The sequence below is a fragment of the Cyprinus carpio genome, chromosome B2, assembly GCF_018340385.1.
Source record: "Cyprinus carpio isolate SPL01 chromosome B2, ASM1834038v1, whole genome shotgun sequence".
NCBI classification, from domain to species: Eukaryota; Metazoa; Chordata; class Actinopteri; order Cypriniformes; family Cyprinidae; genus Cyprinus; species Cyprinus carpio.
Genome location: NC_056598.1, coordinates 25712414 through 25738672, shown reverse-complemented (window position 1 = coordinate 25738672; position 26259 = coordinate 25712414). Strand labels below are relative to the sequence as shown.

At 43.4% G+C, this 26259-nt stretch overlaps 1 pseudogene; it reads right to left on the bottom strand.

Annotated features, from left to right (window-relative positions):
- Positions 1–5243: 5243 nt before the first annotated feature.
- On the bottom strand, positions 5244–24899 carry LOC109083561 (annotated as a pseudogene).
- Positions 24900–26259: the final 1360 nt, after the last annotated feature.

The following is a 26259-nucleotide window of genomic DNA, read 5'->3' as shown; positions in this document are numbered from 1 at the left end:
CAGATCGTGGAAACGCCCGTTTTCAGCCCGCCTCTACATCCCTTCATCTGATTATTATGGCAACCGTGGTGGGGATGGGAGAGTGTGGCTATAGAGCGATGCCACGGGTGGAACAGACGCTTGCGAGCTATCTGTCCCCCGGGGCTGCATCGGCTCTGAAGGCCCCGTCTTTGCCCTCCAAGCCACTCAGAACAACTTCGGCTTTGGTGGGCAAAGGGTATACGGCAGCAGGTCAGGCTGGTGCGTGTCTGCACACCATGGCGGTGTAACAGGCGTACCAAGCTGACCTGCTTAAAGAGCTAGATGAGGGAGAGGAGATCAAGTCCGAAGATGTATCAGAGCTGAGACGGACCGCTGATCTCTCCCTCCGCACCACCAAGGAGACCGCCCGAGCGATTCGGCGGTCTATGGCAGCTATGGTGGCCGCGGAGAGACACTTATGGCTGACCCTGTCTGAGATGAAGGAGAAAGACAGGCTCTGCCTCATGGACGCCCCGCTTCAACCTTCTGGCCTGTTCGGCGACGCTGTCAGCTCAGTCGTCGACAGGTTTCAGGAGGCACGAAAACAAGCGGCGGCGTTCCATAGGCCATCTGGGCGTCGCTCTCTCCCTCGGGGCATCTGGGCGGGGAGAGGCCCCAGCCGCATGCCAGCTCCTCATATAGGGAGGCTCAAAAGCAGAGCATCGCCTCTCGTGCTCCTCCGCATCGGGAACGAGAGTCCCAGCGACGCTCTCGGTCGGGGACTTCTAAGCCTAAACAAGATCTTAGGGCAGTCATCGAAGCTAAGAAGTCCTCGGCCAAGAGGTCCTGACGCCAGGAGATCAGGACTTCAGAGGGCAGCCCCTGCTGGGGTAGAGCAGGGTACACCGCATTACACCACGGTGCCTCTCAGGAAGTCAGTCTGCCAACCCTGCCAGAGTTCCAGGGCACAGCGGCTTCCAGCGAGCGCCGCTCTCAGTATTTTCCGCCCGTGTGCATAGCGGAGCTGAGAGGCTCGCCACCCCTTTGGGGGTCTCAGGAACAACCAGGTCAAAGAAACACCGATCTGGCTGTCCCAGTAACACCAGAGGTCAGTCTCGAGAGACTGATTCCCTTAGTAGATTATTTGGCAGCGTGGAAACTACTGCCAAATATATCTCAATGGGTCCTGCGCACAGTAGAGAAAGGCTACCGTATTCAGTTTTGGCTCTCCACCCGCCGAGATTCAGCGGGGTTACTCCGACGCTAGTCGGCCCCCGAGCAGGCTCTGGTTATGGAACAAGAAGTGAATACCCCTATTGAGGAAGGAGGCCATCGAGGTGGTCCCTCCTCAGGACAGGGAATCCAGGTTTTACAGCCGGTATTTCATAGTTCCGAAGAAGGATGGGGGGTTGCGTCCGATCATAGATCTACGTGTAATAAATCGATCAGTTATGACACTGAAGTTAAAATGCTCACAATCAGGCATGTTGTAGCTCAAATCAGATCCGAGGACTGGTTTGTCACCATAGATCTCAAAGACACATACTTCCACATCTCCATCCTTCCACAACACAGGAAGTTTCTGAGGTTCGCTTTCGGGGGCGAAGCTTACCAATATCGAGTACTTCCCTTTGGCCTTGGCACTCTCACCCCGCACGTTTGCGAAATGTGTAGATGCGGCTCTGGTTCCTCTGCGTATGCAGGGCATCCGCATTCTCAATTATATTGACGATTGGTTGATTTTAGCTCAATCAGAGCAGATGGCGGTTCGACATCGAGATGTCGTTCTCGCTCACATGGGGGAGCTGGGTCTGAGACTGAACGCCAAGAAGAGTGTACTTTCTCCAGTTCAGAGAACCACCTATCTAGGCGTAGTGTGGGATTCGACCACGATGCAGGCACGTCTGTCCCCTGCTCGTATCGAGTCGATCCTCACGTCAGTCAAGAGAGTCAAAGAAGGCCAGTCACTCACTGTCAAACAGTTTCAGAGACTGTTAGGTCTGATGGCAGCTGCGTCCAACGTGATACCTTTTGGCCTGCTGTACATGAGACCCCTACAGTGGTGGCTCAAGACCAAGGGTTTTTCCCCGAGGGGGAATCCACTTCGTACTATCAAGGTCACGGGGCAATGGCTCCGTGCCTTAGACATGTGGAAGAAACCTTGGTTCTTGAATCAGGGCCCGGTGCTGGGAGCTCCTTGTTGCCGTGTAACACTAGCGACGGACGCATCCCTCACCGGCTGGGGTGCGGTCATGAGTGGCCACCCTGCCCGCGGTCTGTGGAGCAGTCGCCATCTAACATGGCATATCAATTGTCTAGAGATGCTAGCCGTCTATCGGGCACTAAAATATTTCCTCCCAGACCTGAGAGGCCACCATGTGTTGGTGCGCACCGACAACACATCGGTGGTCTCTTACATCAACCACCAGGGAGGTCTGCGTTCTGCGTCTGGCGCACCAGATCCTTGTGTGGTCCCAGGACAAACTGCTCTCACTCAGAGCAGTGTATATTCCTGGGAAATTGAATGTGGGTATTGCTCTGCTGCCGGGAGTTCTGGCGAGAGTACGCCGGGACGGGGTCCGTCTGCTGTTAGTACCCCTGTTCTGGCCGGGCCGAGTATGGTTCTCAGATCTGGTCTCGCTCCTCGACGGCTCTCCATGGGAGATACCGATCAGGACAGACCTACTCTCACAGGCGCAGGGCATGATAATTCACCCTCGCCCGGAGTTATGGAAACTATGGGTTGTGGGCCCCTGAGGGGGCACAGCTCATAGCATATCCGTCTCTCAACCGAGGTTTTTGAGACCATCCTCCAATCCAGAGCTCCCTCAACGAGGAAACTGTACGCCCTGATTTGGAAACTCTCACCTCATGGTGCAGAGACCATCAGCTTGACCCAGTTAACTGCCCAGTTGGTACAGTGCTGGAGTTTTCTGCAAGCCAGGTTCTCTGCAGGGTTGACCCACTCCACACTGAAGGTTTACGTGGCAGCCATTGTGGCCTACCATGCCTCCCTCTTGGTGGTCAGCTTTTCGGAAGACACCCCCTAGTTACACGTTTCCTCCGCGTTGCGCTGAGGCTGAGGTCTCCAGTACGGTCCCGTATTCCCCCCTGGGACTTGGTTGTGGTGTTAGAGGCACTTTGTAGAGCTCCATTCGAGCAAATATAAAGATATATCAGACAGACATCTGATACTTAAGACTGCCTTCCTGTTGGCTATTACCTCTCTGAGGAGAGTTGGAGATCTTCAGGCCCTCTCAGAGGCCCCCACTTATCTCGACTTTGCGCCCGGCATGGCCAAAGCGTTCATATACCCTCGAGGCTATCAATGTATCCTATGAGTCCTCTGGTCTTCCCCCGCTTGCTGGGGCCAAGGCTCACTCCACACGGGGTATGGCGGCCTCCAAGGCCTTCTTAGCAGGTGTATCCATGCTGGACATCTGCAACGCTGCGGGGTGGTCCACGCCCTCTACATTTACAAGATTTTATGGCTTAGACATGCCAGTTACTCCAGGCGCTTCCGTTCTCTCAACCCAAGTTGTGCTCTTCGGATACACACTAGGCAGGGATTTGGTTGTCTGGCAGCGTGGGACCTCATTCCCCGTAGCATTCAGACGCAGCTCAAGTTCCTGAAGAGGAACGTCTCAAGGTTAGGAATGTAACCATGGTTACTCGAGGGAACGAGACGCTGCGTCTCGATGCCATACCCCCGGCACCCCTGCCAGCGCTTGCTGGTACTCGAAGCTGAGATGCCAGCTGCTGTGGCACGTGCTTTTACAGCTTCCTGGTCGCTGACGTCACCCCGCCCGTCGCCCGTGATGTCACAACTCTTCCATTGGACAGATTTATACACGATATCACGAGATTGCTCACGCTAGATGCGTTCCCCGTAGCGTTCCGAAACAGCGTCTCATTCCCTCGACGAACCATGGTTACATTCGTAACCTTGAGACATTTTTTGGCCATGCAATATAGACAGTGTTTACTTGACTGTACACTTCATAATGTATTCGCTTTATTTATTTGTGTTATATTTTCTGAAAACAATGTATGTCCAAGTAATGAAGTGAATTCCAAGCATAAAAAAGTAAACTTAAAAAGTACTCAAAAATGTGACTTAAAATATACTTGTCACACCCCCTGGACTCAGTTAGTGTGTTTTGCCCCTGTGACCCAGTTTCTGTCTCCCCGTTTTTTGGTTTGATTAGTTCCCCAGGTGTGTCTAGTTTCTTCCCCATGTGTTCCATGTCCCCCCTGTTAATTTAGTATTCCACTCACCTGTGTTTCCAATTATCCTGTCTTTAAAGGTCCTAGTATGTCCAGTCCGTGTTTGTCGGGTCTACAAGTTACATAAGTGTGTCTTCCTCCTGTTTTCCCACGTTGGAGTTACCCCTGTGTTGGATTAATAAAGTCTTATTTCGCTTATTCCTAAAAAAAAAAAGAAAAAGGGCACTTTCTCTCGAAGAAGAGAAAAAGGGCAGGTGCTCAAGCCCCTTTGATGTTTATGTGTGCACATGCCTGTTCTCCTCACCAGTCCTGTTCTTTTGCCTGGTAATTCACCCCATTCCAATATATCCTTTATTAATCCAATTTTTTCTAATTCTTATATCACAAAATGGCATGTTTTTTTCCTCTGTTCGTCATATTGTTCTGTCTGCACCAGGGCTCTGAAACCAGTTCAAGGATCGAAAACACAGAAAAGCAGTATGTTACATAATGTTGCAAGGAACATAACCAGAAACAGAAATAAATCAAATTGAAATAGTAACACTGTTTTTTTAAAATGATGAACATAACACGGTTAATAACGTTATTTTAAAATTATATCTACCAGACACAAATTCAAATATACGGCCGATGTAAATGTGACGTTGAACGCAACCAACATGAGTGAAATTATTCCCCCTCAGCCGTAAATTCATCACAGGTAAGTCGCCATGGCAAAATGCGGAGTTCTTCCCAGGATATACCACGAACCGTCAGCATTACAACACACAACTCTATAGAATAAAACTGTACAGAAATAATTTGGATTCACATTATCAGTGTTCGTATCAGACAGGAAATTATATTGCAACAGTCCCCCTCCCCCTTTCATTTTTAAAGGCAAGCAGAGCATTTGAATGTTCTTTAACATGAATATGATTTGTTAAAATAACTGTTCTCCAAAAAGCTGCAGTATGGGAGGGTGAGCTCTCCAGGCATTTGGTCGCCTGTAGTTTACATGTCAAAATTTAGAATCATCCAGCAAAAAAGTTTAAGAGTCAGTAAAGGCAGATGATTTAAAGGTTGGGATCTTCTGCCAGAAGAATGGAGATGAACATTTCTTTCACAGTGTCACTACCTTTACGCACTATGCTTGCAGATCTTCCTCATGCTGGCTTCACTGGTTGAAGTTGGATGTGTGATTTCAGAATATATTCTTCATGACTGATTTTCTTCTGCAGCAAGTTGTCGGCAAGTGTTATTCACATGTTTCAACACTTTTAATATAAAGAGCACAACCCAATTCTATCAAAAAACTGAACTTTATCAAAGTTAACAGCCATTGGTGGGTGTATTTGGTTTGGTCCAGTTTGAAACAAAAGTCTCGGCCCTGTTTGGATGCATGTTGATTAATTCGTTCCAAACTGTTTTGCAGTCCAAACTGATTTCTGATCATCCACTCGACTTAGAGACATTTTGATGTCATTGGACCACAGGATGTTTGACCTGAAAGAAGTTTGGGCGTCGATGTCACCTCTTAAAAATTGATTTGCTTCGGGTTGGACAGAGCCACCAGAAACCTCACGACTGTGTTGTTTCATCATCCGCAGTGGAGGGAGTTTCAGGTCTTGAAACACTTGATTGGATGACTCTGTTTTGTCCTCCGTTTTAATTTTTTCGTTTAAAAAGTGAATCTGATGGGAAAAAAATACACATGGAGAATGATGGGGTTCTTTTGAGTCATTGAAGATCAGCTAGATCACAGTGTCACTTTTCACTGATATCCCTAAGTTGTCACTAAGCACTGTTTTAGGAGACTAAAGATGTTGGAGTACTTTAGAGCATAGTGAAAACAGGACGTCAACTCCACTGATTCCAAGGATATAGTCCCCCTCATCTTCAACACTGAGGACCTTTACACTTCGTGTGAGAGAGGGGTCTGACTCTGCTAAACAGGCATAACTGAGGCAGATGAGCCCCTCCAGTTTCCCTGAGATCACTGTCACATCAATCACAGGGAACCAATTCGCTCACAACTGAATCCCTCTCAGCTCTTCACTGAGGAAACCTCCATCCATTGCACCGGTAACTGGAGAGTGGACAATCACCCCTAGCACAGATAAAGAAACCCAGCGCACTTCTGGGTCCTGCTGCACCTCGAATCGAGACCGCCGGAGTGCTGATTTCCTGAACTCTTGGACCCTCCTTCATCTTTACAGAGTGACGGCTCCACCTGACCCCACGATCAGAATCACCAATGTGAACACAAGACTGACACACTGGGAGCGGCTGAAGATTCAGTCCAGACGGTTCAGAGTCAGAGATGGTTGGCCTAGAGAACAGGGATTACAATGATAAATGAAATGATAAATGTGTGAAAGAGAAACAGTCTATAAAAAATATAAGATGATCTCACTCTTCCATCTTTTTCAAAACCTTTGGTTTTAAGTGAATCTCCACTTTCTCATTACAGATGTGACTCCAGTCCTGTTCTTTGCACTGTTCAGTGAAGTTTACTGCATTCCTCCTTGATAAACATTGAGAAAAAACCATGGATTTTTTTTAAAAAGAAAAGGATTCAAAATAGACCACCAGTAGCTTTTTCATCTTTTGTAGGAAACAAGAAACCATGTTTTTTGTTAGATCTTATAACCTATATGATGACTGTATTTAAAAATTGTCGCTATAAAGTTATGTGGTATATTTTTAGTTTGGTCTATCCCTATTTAACGTAATTTGTCATGTGTTTTGTGTTTTAAACTAGTTAACATTTACAACATGCATAAAAAACATAAGCACACAAACCCGTTCAATGATCACAGTGCAGTGTGGCTCTGTCAGCTGATGTCTTCAGAACATGAGTCCTTCCTCCAAAAGCAATCCAGAGACACTGACACTGAAATATTCATGTTACAAAATCATCAAGAAGCAATAACCTAATTTTGCACTGCTTTCATTCAAAGCAATGATATTTGTTCCGCACTTTGTATTACACTTCTTAACTACTATGGACCTAACATTAAGGTCAATCATTTAATTACAGTATCACTTATTGTGCACATACATATTTTCATTGTACTGCAACATGAAAATTCATTGTACTATTAGAAATATCTCCATGTACTTGCAATCTGTAAGTAATTTCCGTAGTAGGCCCTCTATGACTTACACCTACCCATCTCCCTAACCCCCCTTAAAAACCTGTACCATACCACCAAAGCTGGCCAAAATCTTCGCCATCTTAAAAGAGTTTTGCAAGTTCAGCATTGAACCAAACTGCTTAAACGACCTTCACCATTGTCGAGGAGGATTTAACTCAACTCAATGATGAGTAGGTTGTGTCATTATTTTTACTCAACATGTGGTTCTCGAAAAGGACATTACAACAAAAAGGGCTGTTCTAAATAAATAGCCGCTGGTATATTACAATAAATGGGATCTTGAGCTTTTTAAAATATGATGCAAATGTACCATAAAATCAATCATACAAATAAGTGACATTATTTACCCCCTATATTGCGTCTCAGTGAGCCATACAATAGCTTCGTGTGGGAACCGATCAAAAACTATCCTCTTACATAACATCTTTATCATGAAGTTTATGTGTACTAAAAGTGTGACTTAAGCATCCAGTAACGTTATGGTGCCTTGTATATGGTCTCAAGGACATGACAGAAATTCCGTTTCATGAATAAAGCATATAACCTGAGCTGCTGTATACTGGTGCCGGTCTGGGGCGGGAAAATAATCCCAGAGCCCAGCTCCATTATTCAGATGAACCAGCTTCAGATTCACGGTCTTCAAACACACAGGATGAAATGAAGACAGCAGCAAACTGACATGCTCATCAAGAGCGAAAGGAACTGCAAAAATATATGTGACCACAAACAAGTCTGATATTAACAGTAAATCTACTGATGAGATAAACAGAGCCAATGGCAAAAAAGAATATTGTTTACTCTTCTGCTACTTTTTCTGCTCTTGCTGAGTTCTATGTAGAAGAGTGACCAGTCAGTGCTGGATATCTCTGATTGTGGAATGTAATGTGATGTTTAAGGACGCAGGCAATGATGCGGTTCTTCTTCTGAGGAGTCAAAGACAACCTGAAACAGACAGAAAAAAAACACCCCACACAGAGAAAAACATTTGATAACAGCATCTACACTCACTATAGCTGCGTGTTTTGCTTTTGATAACGATTACAGCCTAGTGTTATAGTTTCTTACAGAACATTCCATGAGGACTGAAGGTCAAGTGACCATCTGGACTTTCTGCACTGTTCCACTTTCCTGACCCTACAGGAACAAAATGTATAATAAAGAAGAGGATTAGGGCCCAAGCAATAATAAAAAAAGATATTAAAAAACCATCTCGCGATTAAAGTCATTATTTAATACGAGATAACTTGTTAAATTTCAAGGAAAAATGTTGAAATTAATGTGAGATTAAATGAATGAATGGTGTTTATTCCGAGTTTTTCTCGAAAAACAGACTTTTTCTCTCGGAATTAATGAGTGTATTCTCAAAATGTATCTCTGTCTTTTTTTTCTCGACAATTAATGAGTGTGTATTCTCGAATATAACAACTTTATTCTCAAATTGAAATGAGTTAATCTCAATATTTTATTCAAAATTTTTCTTGAATTTACCAAGTTTAATCTTGTATGATAATGACTTTTTCGAGATGTTTTTTTTTTTTTTTTTTTTTTACGCTTGACCTAATCCTCTTCTGTAAACTACAACAATTTATAGTGATAAATATTTCATAGGCTTGATCAGATGCAGTTATGTTTGTGAAATACCTCATTTTTTTCAAGACTTAGATGTACCAAGAAAATTTTTTTTTTTTTGTTCTGGATCAAATCTCCAACTTCTGGGACAGGTGCTTACTGACAACATTGAGTCAAACACAAGAAATTAATTTAGATAATAAATGCTTTACTGTATTATTAAAAAATGTAGTAAATGTATTTAAAAGGAGTTTTCAATCAATAATACGTTTGTGAATTTACAAATGCACAAACACACTGACCTCATATCTCACACCATACAGAGTGATGGCTGAAGATCTGAGTTTCTCAGCTGTTAAATCACAGACATGAGGTTCAGGATCTGACGTGTGGACAGCACTCAGGACAGTAACAGCAGCACCCAACAGCTGTGCTCTTCAGGGAAATTGTATACAGTTCATGGATACCCAGTCTCCTACGCTTCCTCACAACATTCTAATCCTGGAGCTTCATACAGACAGCGCAGAGCGACAGTTCACATCCATTATTTCTTATCACTGTAAGAAGAAGACTTTCATGCAGGTTTGTCTTTAGTTTTATTGATTTGAGGAACAGTCCACTTGATCATTCAAAGAGTGAGCTGCTCGCCTTCCTCATTAAGAGACCACAGAGCAAACATCACGACTGAAGGATGGGGAATTTGATCTTCTTTCTGGAGAGGAAGGCCCTATTGATTATCCCCTTCATTTTCAGGGCGGTCCAAACAGATCTGGACTCCCCCAGGAATCTGTTGTATCAGTAAACACATAATAAAGAGGCAGTTGTGAAAATACTCCTGAAAGCTGAGATGCATATAAATTGAACACTGGCCCCGTCTGTTATTTCTTTTCAAACTTCTTTATACAAGAACACATTCGTAGCAGGGATCTAAGCCAGTCGCAAAGTCACATTTCTCTACAAAAAACGACATTCCGCTTCTTCACCCCTTCTCTGCCCGTGACCCCCCAGACTCTCACGCATGGTGAGGGACAGGGAATGACTCTGGTCATGATGCTCCAGTAGAGTGGACAACAAAGGTGCACTATATGGAGGTGTTTGTCTTAGTTTTCTCATCACATGATACGCATCTGTAAAAGGGTTTCTTCAGACAAAAACAGCCCATCCAAACACAGCAAAGGCACAGAGCAGGGGCATCGGGGCTTTCATTATCTTACTCATCTTCATATGTTTTCCTGAAGAGGCTGAGTCACTCCTGAAAGAACTTTGGAAGTACTCCTGCACCCCTCTCCTCAGAGAAGCCACACTCTCCCCCAGTGAAACTGAGGAACTTGTGGAGATCAATCCACTGCCTCAGCAGCTAGAGATCTTGTGGTGACAAACATGAATGTCTAGGCCAGAGCAAGATTCCTTTAAACACGATTCTAAGAATGTACTAGGTCGGGCTCTATCGAGGAATTTGTGAGTCCTAACCTCGAATGAAGGGGGGATGAGATACATACTCATCAATTCATCACATGAGGTGAGACTTTCTCTGGGTTATCCGTATCTGTGGATCTGATATAATGTCAACTGCAACTCAGCTCAAAAGCTCAAATAGTCATACTCCTCAGAAAATACACTTCAGCTCTTCACATTTAATAGGGAAAATACATTAAAGTTTTTGTAGTAAAGTTTGCCAAATGCCCAGTCCACACAGGATCTTCTGAGCGTGAATTGATTTCCCTTCTTCCAGAATCTCCACTGAGCATCAGTTTTTGGGTGTTTTTCACAGTTAGGACGGAACAGCTGATCTATTCTGATGCTGTGATTCTTGTCATTTTGATAACAGATGAGAGGATGTATTTAATCAGAAGCATGTGCAGACCTCACATGCTCACGATAGTATTTCTCATTCTGCTCTTTGCTCCTCTGAATGATCACTGGTTCAGTATAAACGGCCTGCCAGCTCCACATTCATCAGTTGGAAGATTACACTTGGTCACAAACTTACATTTATCAATGACAGATACTTTATAGTGAAGAATTGTGTCACTCCAACCTACAGAAAAACAGAAGAGTACAATAGTTACAATAAAAACACACAAGAAGGACATAACAATCAGTTTAATGGCTAACAGTGTTACAAAAGATTTATTGTTCGAACAAATCCTGTTCTTTTGTACTTTCTATTCCTCCTGAAAAGACTTCCACAATTACAGTTTTTTTAAAGCCACATTTCTTAAAAACAAAACATTTATTATGTTCGTTTACATACAAATTTAGTTTATCTTAATAGCTTAAATTTACTGACTGTGTGGTATCCAAACTCAAAATCCTTGAGTGTTTTCAAGGCAAGTGAAATTAATTCATGTATTCCCAACGCAAGTAAACATTTTACAAATTTAAGATGTACATAGTTAAAATTAAGTTGGGACAAAATGTAAAAGAATATCATGTTCAACAAAGAGCTAAATATTTTTTGAAAGCATTAATTATACAGATAGAGTATCATTTGTACCTTTCATTGGCTTCAGCTTCTGTCCTTCAGGGATGTGCTTTCTCATTTCTGTGGACAACCTGCCAAACCTACAAATTAATTTATTAAAGATTAACATATACACTGTTACCACAATTTGGAGTGAAAAAAAAAACATAAATAGCACTGTATTATTTCATTTTGTATTTCCAAAAATTCACTTATCAAAAGTGCCTAAACAATAACCCAATATGTATGTGTACCTGAGCCATGACAAACTGGATGATACATTAAAATTAATTTATCACATAAGAATATAGAAATAAATCCTGTACAGATTTTCTTACATTCACCTTTGAAATCATTTTATCTGACCAAATATATTGCAACAGTCTGTGTTTTTATGAGATTTTGAAAGTTCTGAGGGTTACCATTTGAGTGCTGTCTAACTTTATAAAATTTAGTTATAAAAAATACTTAATATTAAATATTTTTTAATTAACATCAGTTCATTTCAGTTTTTCACATTGTTTTTCTTTAAACAGTATCCATTAAACAGCAGCTGTTGACATCTTTTTGTGAGTACATGATGATAAAACAGTTGGCTTTCTTCATATATAAGACATTATTAGCAAATCTGGTATTGTTCATTTTAGGACAAGAGAACAGTCTTTTCAGACATTACTACTTCAGGTTTCCATTTGGATATATATTTAGTAAGTACCAAAAAGCGATTTTTGCCATATTTTATATTTTTGAATGTTAAACTGTCAGTTAATGCATCATGGTTAGCTGGCGATTTTTTAAAAAATTCAAAACTTTTTTTATCAAAATGACAGAGACAAAACACCAGTGTCCGCAGGCAGGAAATCCATTGTTTTCCTCCCGATGTCATGTTTTACTGTTGTTTGTTGTTAACCTCACGTAGTCTCAATATTGCTCGTTTGGTTGATTGTTGTCACCTGTGTGTTGATTGTCTCGCTCCAGCTGATCCCTCATCTCCACTCAGCTACATATACTCACTCATCTCTCTGTCTGTTGTCAGATCCCTCATTCATGTCTCCACTGCCTAGTTGGTTTACCGTCTTCCGTGTTAGGTAAGCTGGATTGTATTACGTGTTGTGCGTCTTCGTGTCCAGTGTTCGGTCTGTTCCTGGTTTCATCCATTGACCGTCTTCACTCTTCACCTCGCGACTTCACCATCCAGCTCTTCTCCACGCCACCGTAGACCTTCGTTGCCATTACCTACATTCTGGACTCTGATTTCAATAAACTTCTTCTGATTGCCTGCAATTGCTTCCTCCCCTTTTTACCACCAGCCGTCCACAGTAGGATCTGACCATCATGGAAGCAGCAGGCGATGGCTCCCCATCTCATCTAGAGGAGTTTTGCAGAAGGCCGTTGATCGCATGGATCGCTTAAGACAAGGCGATAGATGAGATGGGTCGAGCTTTCCAAGCAATGGTGGCCGAAGGTGTCGAGCTTCGCTCTCCAGGCTCGCGACAGCAACAACCGCCACCCGCTCGCCTCCCACGCCACCCACACCGCCCGATGCGTCTCCGGAGGATTTCCCAGTCGAACCACGCCTCCCCATCCCTGAGAAATATGCGGGTGAGCCAAAGTTTTTGTCGATCATTTCTGTCTCATTGTTCTCTGCACTTAGCCCCTGCAGCCCATACGTTTCACACCCGAGGAAATGAAGGTGGCGTAGATCTTGTCACTACTAACGGGGGGGAGCTGCCCTCTGGGGGAGACGGCGGTGTGGGAGAACCAAGACAGCTGCTGTGTGCCTAAGTTCCACGCCCACTTACGGGAGGAGATGAGACGGGTCGCCGACGACGCTCGATGCCGCCCGGGGAGGGGCGGCTGGGCTCTCACCGGGACCACCGATCAGGAAGAGACAGGTCCGTAGCCAGACTATTCTAATGAGTTCCGCGCACCCTGGCGGTGAGTGTAAAGGAGAGTGGAGCGAAGAGCGCCAGTGGGATCACTTCCTGCGCGGGTTGGCTGACCGCGTCAACAGGAAGATCCAGCGCCCGTCCGGGCTCCCCCGCTTCTCTCAATGGCCTGATCGACCTCCCACCATCAGAGTGAACAACCCGGCTTCGACCAAGCCTTGCGCCAGGCGGGGGAGAGCAGTTCTCGCGACCAGACCGGAGGCTCAGCGTCAGCTCAGGAGGTTAGCGGTCAGCCCACCGGGGAATCTTGAACCCATGCAGGTGGGGCGAGCTGCATTCTCCGGGGAGGAGAGGATCGGCCGGAGATCCCTGGGACTATGTTTATACTCGCGGCGGCCAAGAATTTCACATCAAGCTGTCGGTAAAAGACCAAGCCGATGGTAAGCGGGAGGCTACTATGGTGCGGGATCTCTACCAGGAAGACCTCATCTACGCTCGACACTCCTTCCGGTGAGGTCTACGATTGGTCCACCCACGCACTTTCGATCATCAAGCGTTGGTGGATTCTGGGGCAGAGAGGGTAGTTTTATGGACTGTTAAGTTGGCTGCTAAACTCAACATTCCTCTCACCTCCCTCAAACACCCCGGTACACCTTTTACTCTCAACGGACACTGAACTGCCAGTCATCCCACACAGACCACTGTACGGTTTCTCTCATCACATCCTCAGCAGCCATGCGAGATTTCATTTACATCCGCGGACTCACCTCAATCCCCCATTGTTCTAGGTCACACCTGGCTCCAGAAACACAACCCCCGGGATCAGTGGCGCCTCGGATCTGTGGTTAGCTGGGCGAGGGAGTGTCATTGTCTTGTCTTTTGTCTGCTGGTGTTAATGTTTCTGGAGTCTGTGTTTCCAGGGAAGCAGTGGATTTGGCTAACGTGCCCTGGAGGGTACCCGCGACCTGAAGGAGGTGTTCAGTAAGCCTCGGGCTGATTCTCTTCCTCCTCCGTCCCTATGACTTTGTGCGATAGAGTTGTGCCAGGAACTTCTCCGCCCTAAGGGCAAGTTATATTCTTTGTCTATTCCAGAGGCGGTGACCGGAGATATATATATCAGTTCTCTAGCAGCTTGGGGTTCATCCGCCCTTCTTCTTCTCCAGCGCAGTAGCGGGGTTCTTTTTTTGTGGGAAAGAAGGGCCGGATCCTTGCGACCTTGCATTGACTACCGAGGGCTGAACAACATAGCGGTAAGAATACCTATCCTTTGCGCTTATGTCTTCAGCTTTGAGAGGTTGCAGGGGCGTCCGTTTTCACTAAATTGGACTTACGTAATGCTTATCATTTGGTCCGCATCAGGAGGGGGATGAGTGGAAGACTGCCTTTAACACCCCTAGAGGCCATTTTGGGGTACTGCGTGATGCCTTCGGACCTAACAGATTTCGCCGGCAGTCTTCCAAGCACTTTCGTTAATGGCGTGTTGCGAGACATGGTCGATCTGTTCATATATGTTTACCTGGATGACATATTGATTTTTCTTCCGTCTCTCAGAACCGTGCAACCGATACGTGAGTGCTTCTGCGGTTGCTAGAGAATGGATTGTTTGTCAGAAGCGGAGAAATCGTTTTCATACAGTCTGTTTCTTTTCTAGGGACCCGCATCATTTCGACTGAGGGTGTTATGGATCCTGAAGGTTAAGGCTGTGTGGTGTGCATCCCCAGAGTCACCAAAGGCCTGCAGAGATTTCTGGGGTTCGCCAAAAATTTTACCCGGCCCGTTCGATACACTTAATTTCAGCTAACTAGCCGCTCCTCTGACGCCCTTGACCTCCCTAGTTTGGCGTTCAGGTGGTCAGCGCGCTGAGGCTCGTTTGCCAAACTAAGCTGCTTTGTTTCAGCTCCATTCTGCGTCACCTGATGCGCTCCGTCAATTCATAGTGAGTGCCGGTGGCGTCAGAGGTGGGGGTAGGAGCAGTCGTGTTGTCCCCAGCAGCGCATCCTCAGGCGGAAAGGGTGCATCCCATAGCGTATTATTCTCACCGGTTATCTCCTGCAGAGGTTAATTATGACATTGGCAATGTCCGAGGAGTTGTTGGCAGTCAGAAACTTGCACTGGAAGAATGAAGTCACTACAGCTTGAAGGGTCAGTTAATACCTTTTCATTGTATGGAATGGACCATAAGAATCTCGATACATTAGAACCGTAAAGACTAACTCCAGGCAGGCTCGGTGGGCGTGTATTTTGGTCGTTCGATTTTACACTTTCTTACCAGCCGGCGGGTTCCAGAACATCAAACCCGATGCTTTATCCGTCTTTTTGGCGTTCCGATCATTACTGCTTTCTCAGGCCATTTTACCGGGGACCATCCCATTATCCTCCGGCTCAGATGGGAGGCCGAATCGAAGGCGTTGACTTCCGCCTTAGAAAGTGCGCCCCGACCGTTGCCCACCGAACCCGATTGTTTGTGCGGAGGTTGCGGTCAGGCGTTCTCCAGTGGTCATTGTTCCAGTGTTGCTTGTCGCAGGGTTAGTAGAACTAGGTTTCCTGAGTCGAAGCAGCGATTTTGGGTGGCCTGGGTATGGCTCCGTGGCGTCCGCGACTTCGTCTTGGCTTGTTCAGTTTGCGCTGGTTGGTAAGACTGTGCGACCTACTCAGATGGGTTACTCTTACGCTGTCACCTGTCCGCCGAGACCCTGGTCCCACATTTTAGCTAGATTTCATTGTATCCGCCTCTCCAGGGCCCTCTGAAGAACTTAATCACCGGTGTTACAACAGTAATGATGGCGGTTCTCGTCCCCATTCCCTTGCCCAAATTACCATCAATAGGAAACAGCGGTAGCTGTCATTGACCGTCTTCGGTATACATGGCCTTCCGACAGGCGTGGTTTTCCTGACTAAGGAGTCCCCTAATTTGTGTCCATTTTGGCGAGAATTTTTGTAAATTGTTAGGAGCGACTGTTGAGTCTTTCTTCCGGGTTCCATCCCAGAGCAATGGTCAAACCGAAGGCGAGCCAATCAGGATGTCGAAGTGGTTTTTAAGATGTTTGGCTTCAATAATCCTTAGATCACCAGGTCAGCAACTCTCAATTGTTGAGTACGCACACAATTCTTTACCAGTGTCATTCTGGGCATGTCTCCATTTAGGTGTAGTTTAGGGTACCAACCACCTATTTTTGTCAATCTGAGGAATCCGAGGTTTCGTCCTCCGCGACACGATCTAGTCAGAGGTAGTCACCGCCATTCCGGACCAGAGGTCATAGAGTTTCTGCTCCAGGCTAGGTCGGCATACGGCTAAGGCCGATCGCCACCGGTCGAAGCCTCCCTGCTACGCCGTCGGTCAAAGAGTGCGGCTTTCTACCCAGAATATTCAGATGCGCCTGTTTAACACAAGCTTGCTCCCAAATTTATTGGCCCGCTTTCTGTTACCAAAATCGGTAATCCGGTAACAGTGCGTCTTAGCTCTCCCACTCCGCACAGGAGTGGTTCATCCCGTGTTCCATGTGTCCAAAATTAACCCGGTGATTTTTCCCCGCCTTAACTGCCTGCGGTTCTCCCGCCTACGATCGATTAATGGGGAAACCAAGATATTTGGTTAATCGTATTCTGGACTCTACGGCCGGAGGGACGCTGGATTTGCAGTACTTGGTGGATTGGGAAGGTTACGGTCCGGAGGAGAGAAGGTGGGTTCCTACCTTCGGGACATACTGGATCACCGCCTTATTGATGATTACACCTACAGGTAAAGCAGGCTGGGAACGATCAGGTGACGTCCTGGGGGAGGGTACTGTCTCACGGTAGGAATCCATTGCTTTCCTCGATGTCATGTTGTTTGTGTTTGTTGTTGTACTCCAATGTAGTCTCCATGGTGCTCGTTTGGTTGATTGTTGTCACCTGTGTGTTGATTGTCTCGTTCCCAGCTGATCCTCATCTCCACTCCAGCTACATATACTCACTCATCTCTCTGTCTGTTGTCAGATCATCATTCATGTCTCCACTGCCTAGTTGGGTTTACCGTCTTCCGGTGTTCGTGTGCTGGATTGTATTCGTGTTGTCGATCTTCGTGTCAGTGTTCGGTCTGTTCCTGGTTTCATCCATTGACCGTCTTCACCTTCACCTGCGACTTCACCATCCAGCTCTTCTCCACAACCGTAGACCTTAGATTGCCATTGCCTACATTCTGGACTCTGATTTCAATAAACTTCTTCTGATTGCCTGCAATTGCTTCCTCCTCTTTTACCAGCCGTCACAACCAGAGGGTTAAGAATCAGAACATACAAGTTCTTCAAAGAGTTAAAGCTCCTCTTCCTGAAATCATATAACTTGAATGCACTGGTATACGTTTTCTAAACCCTGGTATATGTGATTTCAGAAATAAATATATCAGGTTTAACATACCTGGCCATTAAATCTCTCATTTCTTGTTTTTTCTGATTAAGTTTGTCTTTCCAAATGATTGTTTTCCACACAAACATTTCATGCTGCTGTTTGATGAGAGTCATCTGAACATCCCCATCTATGTCTTGTTTGATTTTGAAGAAGACTGGGTGAATACTGCTTAAAAATGTAATCCCTTCTTCAGAATCTACACTGGCACCAGATACTTTAAGAACATGTGGTGTGTCCATTTGAGTTTTCATGCCAGGGCTGGGGTGCTCATTTCAAGGACAAGAGGATTATTTGCGGTTTTTCCTGCTTAATTTTTCCTTTGCAAAAATAGTATCAAACGGGAAAGAAGTAGACATGGAGATCAGAGGATCTTCGGGATGTCATTGAAGATAAGAAGATTAAAGTTGTCCACAGGACATGCTATTTTTCTGTAATACTGTGGTCAGGCCAAAAGGATGGTGGTAGTATCTTTGGCATGAACAACAAGGTCAGCTCCAATGATTCAAGATTCTCAAAGGACTTTTAAAGCACATTGAGAGAGGAGTATGACCTTTGCCACAGGAGAATGAGGCAGAATGGGCCTACTCCAGTTTCCCTGAGACACTGTCACAATAACTCACAGGACCAATTTCGCTCACACTGAAGCCTCTCCAGTCTCTTCACTGAGGAAACCTCCATCCACTGCACCCGGTTACTGGAGATGTGATGTCACCAGCAACAGACCCCATCGCATTCTGGTCCTGCTGCACTCGATCGAACCGCCAGGAGTGCTGATTCCTGAACTCTGACCGCTCCTTCATCTCGGTACATGCTAACGGCCATCCCAACCTGAACCCACTGATCAGAATCACCAAATGTGAAACACAAGACTGACAGTAAAGATTCATGACAGATTTGTTCCGGCTCAGAGATGTTTCACATTGGAGCGCAGAAGATGTATGATGTTTGATAAATGGAAAGGATGATAAACTTATAAAAAGAAAACATTACAAAATGATAAGATGACCTCACTTCTTTAGCTGTTTCAAAAATGCTCGGTTTGAAGTGAATTTTCACTTTGTCATATAACAGCTGTGACTGCACGTCCAGCTTCTTTGCACATGGTCAGTATGTTTACTGCTCTTACTCCTAATAAAGATGGAGGAAACACCAGGATAAATAAACATATGCAAATATATCAACATTCTCCTTGAATCCTTTTTTTAGGTTTTGGTTCATACTCTTACACAGTAAAAAAAAAATTTATATATATATATATAGGTACTATATATATATATACAACACAAAACCCGATTCCCAAAAAAGTTGGGACACTGTACCAATTGTGAATAAAAACCAGAATGCACTGATGTGGAAGTTTCAAATTTTCAATAGTTTATTCAGAATCAGACAATAGATAACATATCAAATGTTTAAACTGAGAAAATGTTATAATTTTAAGGGAAAAATAAGTTGATTTTAAATTTCATGGCATCAACACATCTCAAAAAAAGTTGGCACCCCCTCTTCTTTTTAAACAGTCTGCAAACGTCTGGGGATGCGAGACAAGTTGCTCAAGTTTAGGAATAGGAATGTTGTCCCATTCTTGTCTAATACAGGCTTCTAGTTGTCCGCACTTTGCCACGTCCATTTTAAATGAGCCTTGGACCAGAGAAAATGCCTGTGCTTCTGGATTCATGTTTAGATATGGCTTAATTTTGACCTATAGAGTTTAGCCGGCAACGGCGAATGGCACAGTGGATTGTGTTCACCGACAATGTTTTTCTGGAAGTATTCTGAGACCATGTTGTGATTTCCATTACAGTAGCATTCATGTATGTGATGCAGTGCGTCTAAGGGCCCGAAGGATCATGGGCATCCAGTATGGCTTTCCGGCCTTGACCCTTACGCACAGAGATTGTTCCAGATTCTCTGAATGTTCGGCGATGATATTATGGGACTGTAGATGATGATAACTCTCAAACTCTTTGCAATTTTTCTCTGAGAAACTCTTTCTGATATTGCTCATCTATTTTTTTTCCGCCGCAGCATTGGGGGAATTGGTAAACCTCTGCCCATCTTGACTTCTGAGAGGACACTGCCACTCTGAGAGGCTCTTTTTATACCCAATCATGTTGCCAATTGACCTAATAAGTTGCAAATTGGTCCTCCAGCTGTTCCTTATATGTACATTTAACTTTTCCCCGGCCTCTTATTGCTACCTGTCCCAAACTTTTTTGGAAAGTGTAGCTCTCATGAAAATCCAAAATGAGCCAATATTGGCATGACATTTCAAAATGTCTCACTTTCATCAGATGTTATCTCTATTCTATTGTGAATAAAATATAAGTTTATGAGATTTGGAAATTATTCCATTCCTTTTTTACTCACATTTGTACAGTGTCCCAACTTTTTTGGAATCGGGTTTGTGTGTGTGTCTATATGTATATATAGATTTTTTTTTTGTGTTAATATCCATAATGGTGGACTGTATTTTTAAACACCACCTCTCTAAATCAGACATCAAAGTGAGACTCTACAAACATACGATTAAATATTCGAAAATTTGGCACCTAATGTTTAAACCAAAATATAAGGGTAATTCGATTTATTTTGAAATCAGAAGACTAAAGTATCAGCTAAATATCACCTTGATAAACAGTTTTTTTTTTTTTTTTAAAAAACACTTTCTGTGGACCTACAGGCATAATTTGTAGATTAACACATAATATATATGCACACTGTATCATAAGTAACTTATTTGTTTTGTGGTATTAATTGAGTTAAAATAAAAAAGGAGCATCCGCGAAGCATATCAGATGGACAGCTGTTGAGTTACATACATACCCTTCAATGATCACAGTGCAGTGTGGGATCTGTCAGTGATTGGTTCAGCAACATGATTCCCTCTTCTAACAGGCAAATCAGCATAGACACTGCAATATTGTTGATACACAAAAACCAATATAACATACTTACAAAAAATGTTGAGTTCAGTTCTGATTCAGTTAGCCTGCAGCACATTTAAACTATTATAATTAAACTATTATTTTATTAATATCAAATCTATAATGTAGAATTGCCGCCAATTGTAATAAAGGAGTTCACCCTTGGCTCACTGGGATTCTCATAGCCTCCCCTTTGTGTGAGGAAAACAGACCAAACTAAAGCCCAAATTTGTTCATCCCCTTCTCTCACCTTTTGCCATGTTCATGACAGATTGCTGCAAATTTATGTGTAGATGATGCAGATTTTTTTTTCAAATCAAATGTGATGAAATTCAGATGTTTTTGATTTAAGCATCCAGTAACTTCATGGGGCCACACAGTGCCATCGCTACTGGGAAGAAAAAGGGGGGGACAGAGTGCATAGGGCCCCCGCTGAAAGAGATTTTGAGAGGGCCTTACAGCAAAATCATTGCAATGGGCCCAGAATCCTTAGCAACGCAACTGACGCCACAGTAAATGGTCTTACTTGAGCTGTTGTAGACTGGTGCAGGTCTGGACGAGGCAAATGATCCCAGAAGCCCAGCTTCTATTCAGACTGACCAGCTTTAGATCCAACATCTTCAAACCCACAGAGTGAAAAGAAGACAGTAGCAAACTGACATGCTCATCAAGAGCTGAAGAACTGCAAAAGATTTAAATGGTTGTTGCATGTAAGTGAGAGTGAAAAGTGAAGTGAAAGTCATGACATTTGCCAAGTATGGTAACCCATACTCGGAATTGGTGCTCTGCATTTAACTCATCCAAGTGCACACACACAGCAGTGAGAAGTGAACACACCGTGAACAGACACCCGGAGCAGTGGGCAGCTATATATCCAGCTGTATGGAGAACAGTAAAGCTATTGATGAGATAAATAGAGCAATGGCAAAATTAGTATTTTTCTTACTCTTCGGCTACTTTTCCTGTCTTGCTGAGTCTCTGTAAGAAGAGTGACCAGTCAGTGCTGGATATTTCTGATTGTGGACATGTAAGTGTGATGTTTAAGACTGCTGGGAACGATGGACTCTTCTCTGAGGAGCTCAAAGACAACCTGAAACAGACAAAAAAAAAAAAAACATTTGATAACAGCACCGTACACCCCCTAAGAATGATTTATGTGGTGTTCTGGAACCTTTTTTTTTTTTTTTTTTTTTTTACAAGACTATATAATTATTCTATATATTAATCTTTATTAGAAAGATCACAATGTATGTGCAAAAGTTCTTACAAGACATCTCCACGAGTGATTGACAGGTTAAGTGACCATCTGGGACTCTCAGCACTGTTCTCATCCTCCTGAACTCTACCAAGTACAAAAAAGAGATAGCTTATTATGTTCAGATGACTGGTTTGATATTTCATATTGCTGTATTGGAGGTAGGATGTTGTCTTTCAAAATTACTTCAGCTCTCTCAGGATTTTTGATTCACCAAGAATCTGGATCAAATCTTCAACTTCTGACAGGTGCTCCACTGACAACCTAAACATGATATGAGTCAATGACAAATATAAGTGTGACAGATATTTGTAAAAATCTAGTATAAAATGCATTTGCACAAAATGCCACCTTTCTGTATTATACTCAAGCTGACTTCATATTGTTTTGAAATAAAACGGAAAAGTTTTTAAATCAGTAAAGTAATTAAAAAATATTATCTTTAAACAAAAACTGTTATTTGCAAATATCACAAATGTATAATTCATAAACGGAAAGTTTTTAAACAATTACAATGTAAACATTACTTGCCATTTTATCAGAGGACAAATATCTGTCTAATATTGTAGATGGCATGTTCTATATGTGTTCTGTTACAATTTCATGGACTTTTAGTAGTTTGTTTTCCTCAGTTACCTGTGTTTCTTTGTTCTAGATTCCCTCCAGTCCTAAGCTGCCTTAAGGCTTGTTCACTTTGCAGACCAATCAGCATATGACATCAAAGTACCGTGAGAGCAATTCAGAAGCACAAATAGTCATGTGCTCTCCAATAGCTCTTGCGGGACTATAATCTCATATGCCAACTGGTCTGCAAAGCGCTGCACAAGCCTTGTAGTCACTCATTCAATCATCACAACTGTTTGTCATTTAGCAGGCAGTTTAACTGTTTACTCAAGGGACTCATGAACAACTATCACAAAAAAAAAAACAAAAAAAACAACAATAACTGTGGATCATTCAGGTAATAACACAGTATTAAGAATCAAGGTGATGAAAATTTTGAACCAGTTCATTTTTATAAATTCAACTATTATTTTCTCTTGTAGACTATATGTAAACATCTTTTATGTGAAATATCTTATTCAGGTCAGTACTAAATAAAAAACAACATGCATTTTGTTTGATCCCTCTTATTTTGGTAAAATAATAACATTTTTTAATGATTCTGAAATGGGGATGCAAACTTTTGACCTCAGCTGTATATAATAAACTAATAATTAGCAATTGTATTTCAAAAGGGTGTTAATCAAGAATTCAGTTTTAAGTGTTTCTCCATACAAAAACACTGACCTCATAATCTTACACATACAGAGTGCTGGCTGAAGAATCTTGAGTTTCTCAGCTGTTAAATCACAGTACATGAGGTTCAAGTATCTGACGTGTGGACAGCACTGAAGACAGTACAGCAGCACCCAACAGTCTGTGCTCCTCAGGGAAACGTTATGCAGATTCATGGATACCCAGTCTCCTAAAGCTCTCCTCACAACTTTCTCATCCTGGAGCTCAAACAGACAGCGCAGAGCGAACAGTTCACATCCATGCTGTCTTCTCACTGTAAGAAGACTTTCCTGCAGGTTTGTCTTTAGTTTTATGATTTGAGGAACAGTCCACTTGATCATTTCAAAGAGTGAGCTGCTCGCCTTCTCATTTAAGAGACCACAGAGAAACATCACGACTGAAGGGATGGGATTTGATCTTCTTTCTGGATAAGGCCTATTGATTATACCCTTCAATTTCATGGAGTTCAACAGCTCTGTGACTTTACCCCAGGACTCTTCTTTATCCAGTAAAACATAATAAAGAGCAGTGAAAAACTCCTGAAAGCTGAGATGCATAAACTTGAACACTGGCACCTGTCTGTTATTTCTTTTCAAACTATCTTTATACAAGAACACATTAGTAGCAGGATCTAAGCCAGTCGCAGTCACACTCTTCTCTACAAAAAGACCTTCTCGCTTCTTCACCCCTTCCTCTGCCCGCTGACCCAGACTCCTCAGCATGGTGAGGACAGACTGACTCTGGTCATGATGCTCCAGTAGAGTGGACACAAAGTGCACATATATGGATGTGTTTGTCTTTAGTTCTCTTATCACATGATCATCATCTGTAAAGTGTTTCTTCAGACAAAAACAGACCATCCAACACAGCAAAGGCACAGAGCAGGCAGTCAGGAGGCTTTCATTTATCTTCACTCTCTCATATGTTTTCCTGAAGAGTTTTTTGTCCTGAAAGAACTTCTGGAAGTACTCCTGCACCCCTCTCTCAGAGAAGCCCACAATCTCAGTGAAACGCTGAGGACCCTTGAGGAGATTCATCACTGCATCAGCAGCTACAGATCTTGTGGTGACAAGCATGAATGACTCAGGCAGCAAGATTCCCTTTAACACGCTTCTAAGAATGTCCATAGGTCGGGCTCTATCGGATGGATTAGTGAGTACTAACATTGAATGACTGGGTGGATGAGATACATACTCATCAATTCCATCAATGAGGAAGAGGACTTTCTCTGATGTTAACTCCAGTATCTGTGAAATCTCATTCGATGTTAAACTGCAACTCCAGCTCAAAAGCTCAAATAAGCTCATCTCCTCAAAAATACACTTCAGCTCTTCACACTTAAACAGAAACATTACATCAAAGATTTCAGAGTAAAGTTCTCCAGTTGCCCAGTCCAACATGATCTTCTGTAGCGTGAAGGATTTCCCTCTTCCAGAATCTCCACTGAGAATCACAGTTTTTGGTTTGTTTCCATCACAGTCAGGACTGAACAGCTGATCTATTCTGATGCTGTGATTCTTGTCATTTGATAACAGATGAGATGAAGCATCCACAGACCTCACATGTTCACGATAGTATTTCTCAGTCTGTTCTTTGCTCCTCTGAATGATCACTGGTTCAGCGTAACGGGTGGCCAGATCCACACATGAAAGATTATGCTCGGTCGCAACCTTACATGTATCAGTGACTCACAATTTATATTGAAGAATCATGTCACTCAAACTACAAAAAGATACAACAATTATTACTTTAGTGGTTAAAAAATGCCAAAGAACAGTAACAAGTTAAATTACTAACAGTCATTATTAAGGTGTGGGCGGATTAGAAAATTTCAGCACAATTTTGCAGGCAAAAAAAAAAAAATCATATTGTCTACTGTCAATTCCACAGTGGTGTGTAAAGCACAGCTCACACAACAAGAAGCTTTCTGTTCTTTTAGAACAGTAAATTCACTTGACCAACTTGAAAATAGTACAGTCGTGGCCAAAAGTTTTGAGAATTACATAAATATTGGAAATTGGAAAAGTTGCTGCTTAAGTTTTTATAATAGCAATTTGCATATACTCCAGAATGTTATGAAGAGTGATCAGATGAATTGCATAGTCCTTCTTTGCCATGAAAATTAACTTAATCCCAAAAAAAACCTTTCCACTGCATTTCATTGCTGTCATTAAAGGACCTGCTGAGATCATTTCAGTAATCATCTTGTTAACTCAGGTGAGAATGTTGACGAGCACAAGGCTGGAGATCATTATGTCAGGATGATTGGGTTAGAATGGCAGACTTGACATGTTAAAAGGAGGGTGATGCTTGAAATCATTGTTCTTCCATTGTTAACCATGGTGACCTGCAAAGAAACGCGTGCAGCCATCATTGCGTTGCATAAAAATGGCTTCACATGCAAGGATATTGTGGCTACTAAGATTGCACCTAAATCAACAATTTATAGGTTCATCAAGAACTTCAAGGAAAGAGGTTCAATTCTTGTAAAGAAGGCTTCAGGGCGTCCAAGAAAGTCCAGCAAGCGCCAGGATCGTCTCCTAAAGAGGATTGAGCTGCGGGATCGGAGTGCCACCAGTGCAGAGCTTGCTCAGGAATGGCAGCAGGCAGGTGTGAGCGCATCTGCACGCACAGTGAGGCGAAGACTTTTGGAAGATGGCCTGGTGTCAAGAAGGGCAGCAAAGAAGCCACTTCTCTCCAAAAAAAACATCAGGGACAGATTGATCTTCTGCAGAAAGTATAGTGAATGGACTGCTGAGGACTGGGGCAAAGTCATATTCTCCAATGAAGCCCCTTTCTGATTGTTTGGGGCATCTGGAAAAAGGCTTGTCTGGAGAAGAAAAGGTGGAGCGCTACCATCAGTCCTGTGTCATGCCAACAGTAAAGCATCCTGACACCATTCATGTGTGGGGTTGCTTCTCATCCAAGGGAGTGGGCTCACTCACAATTCTGCCCAAAAACACAGCCATGAATAAAGAATGGTACCAAAAACACCCTCCAACAGCAACTTCTTCCAACAATCCAACAACAGTTTGGTGAAGAACAATGCATTTTCCAGCACGATGGAGCACCGTGCCATAAGGCAAAAGTGATAACTAAGTGGCTCGGGGACCAGAATGTTGAAATTTTGGGTTCATGGTCTGGAAACTCCCCAGATCTTAAT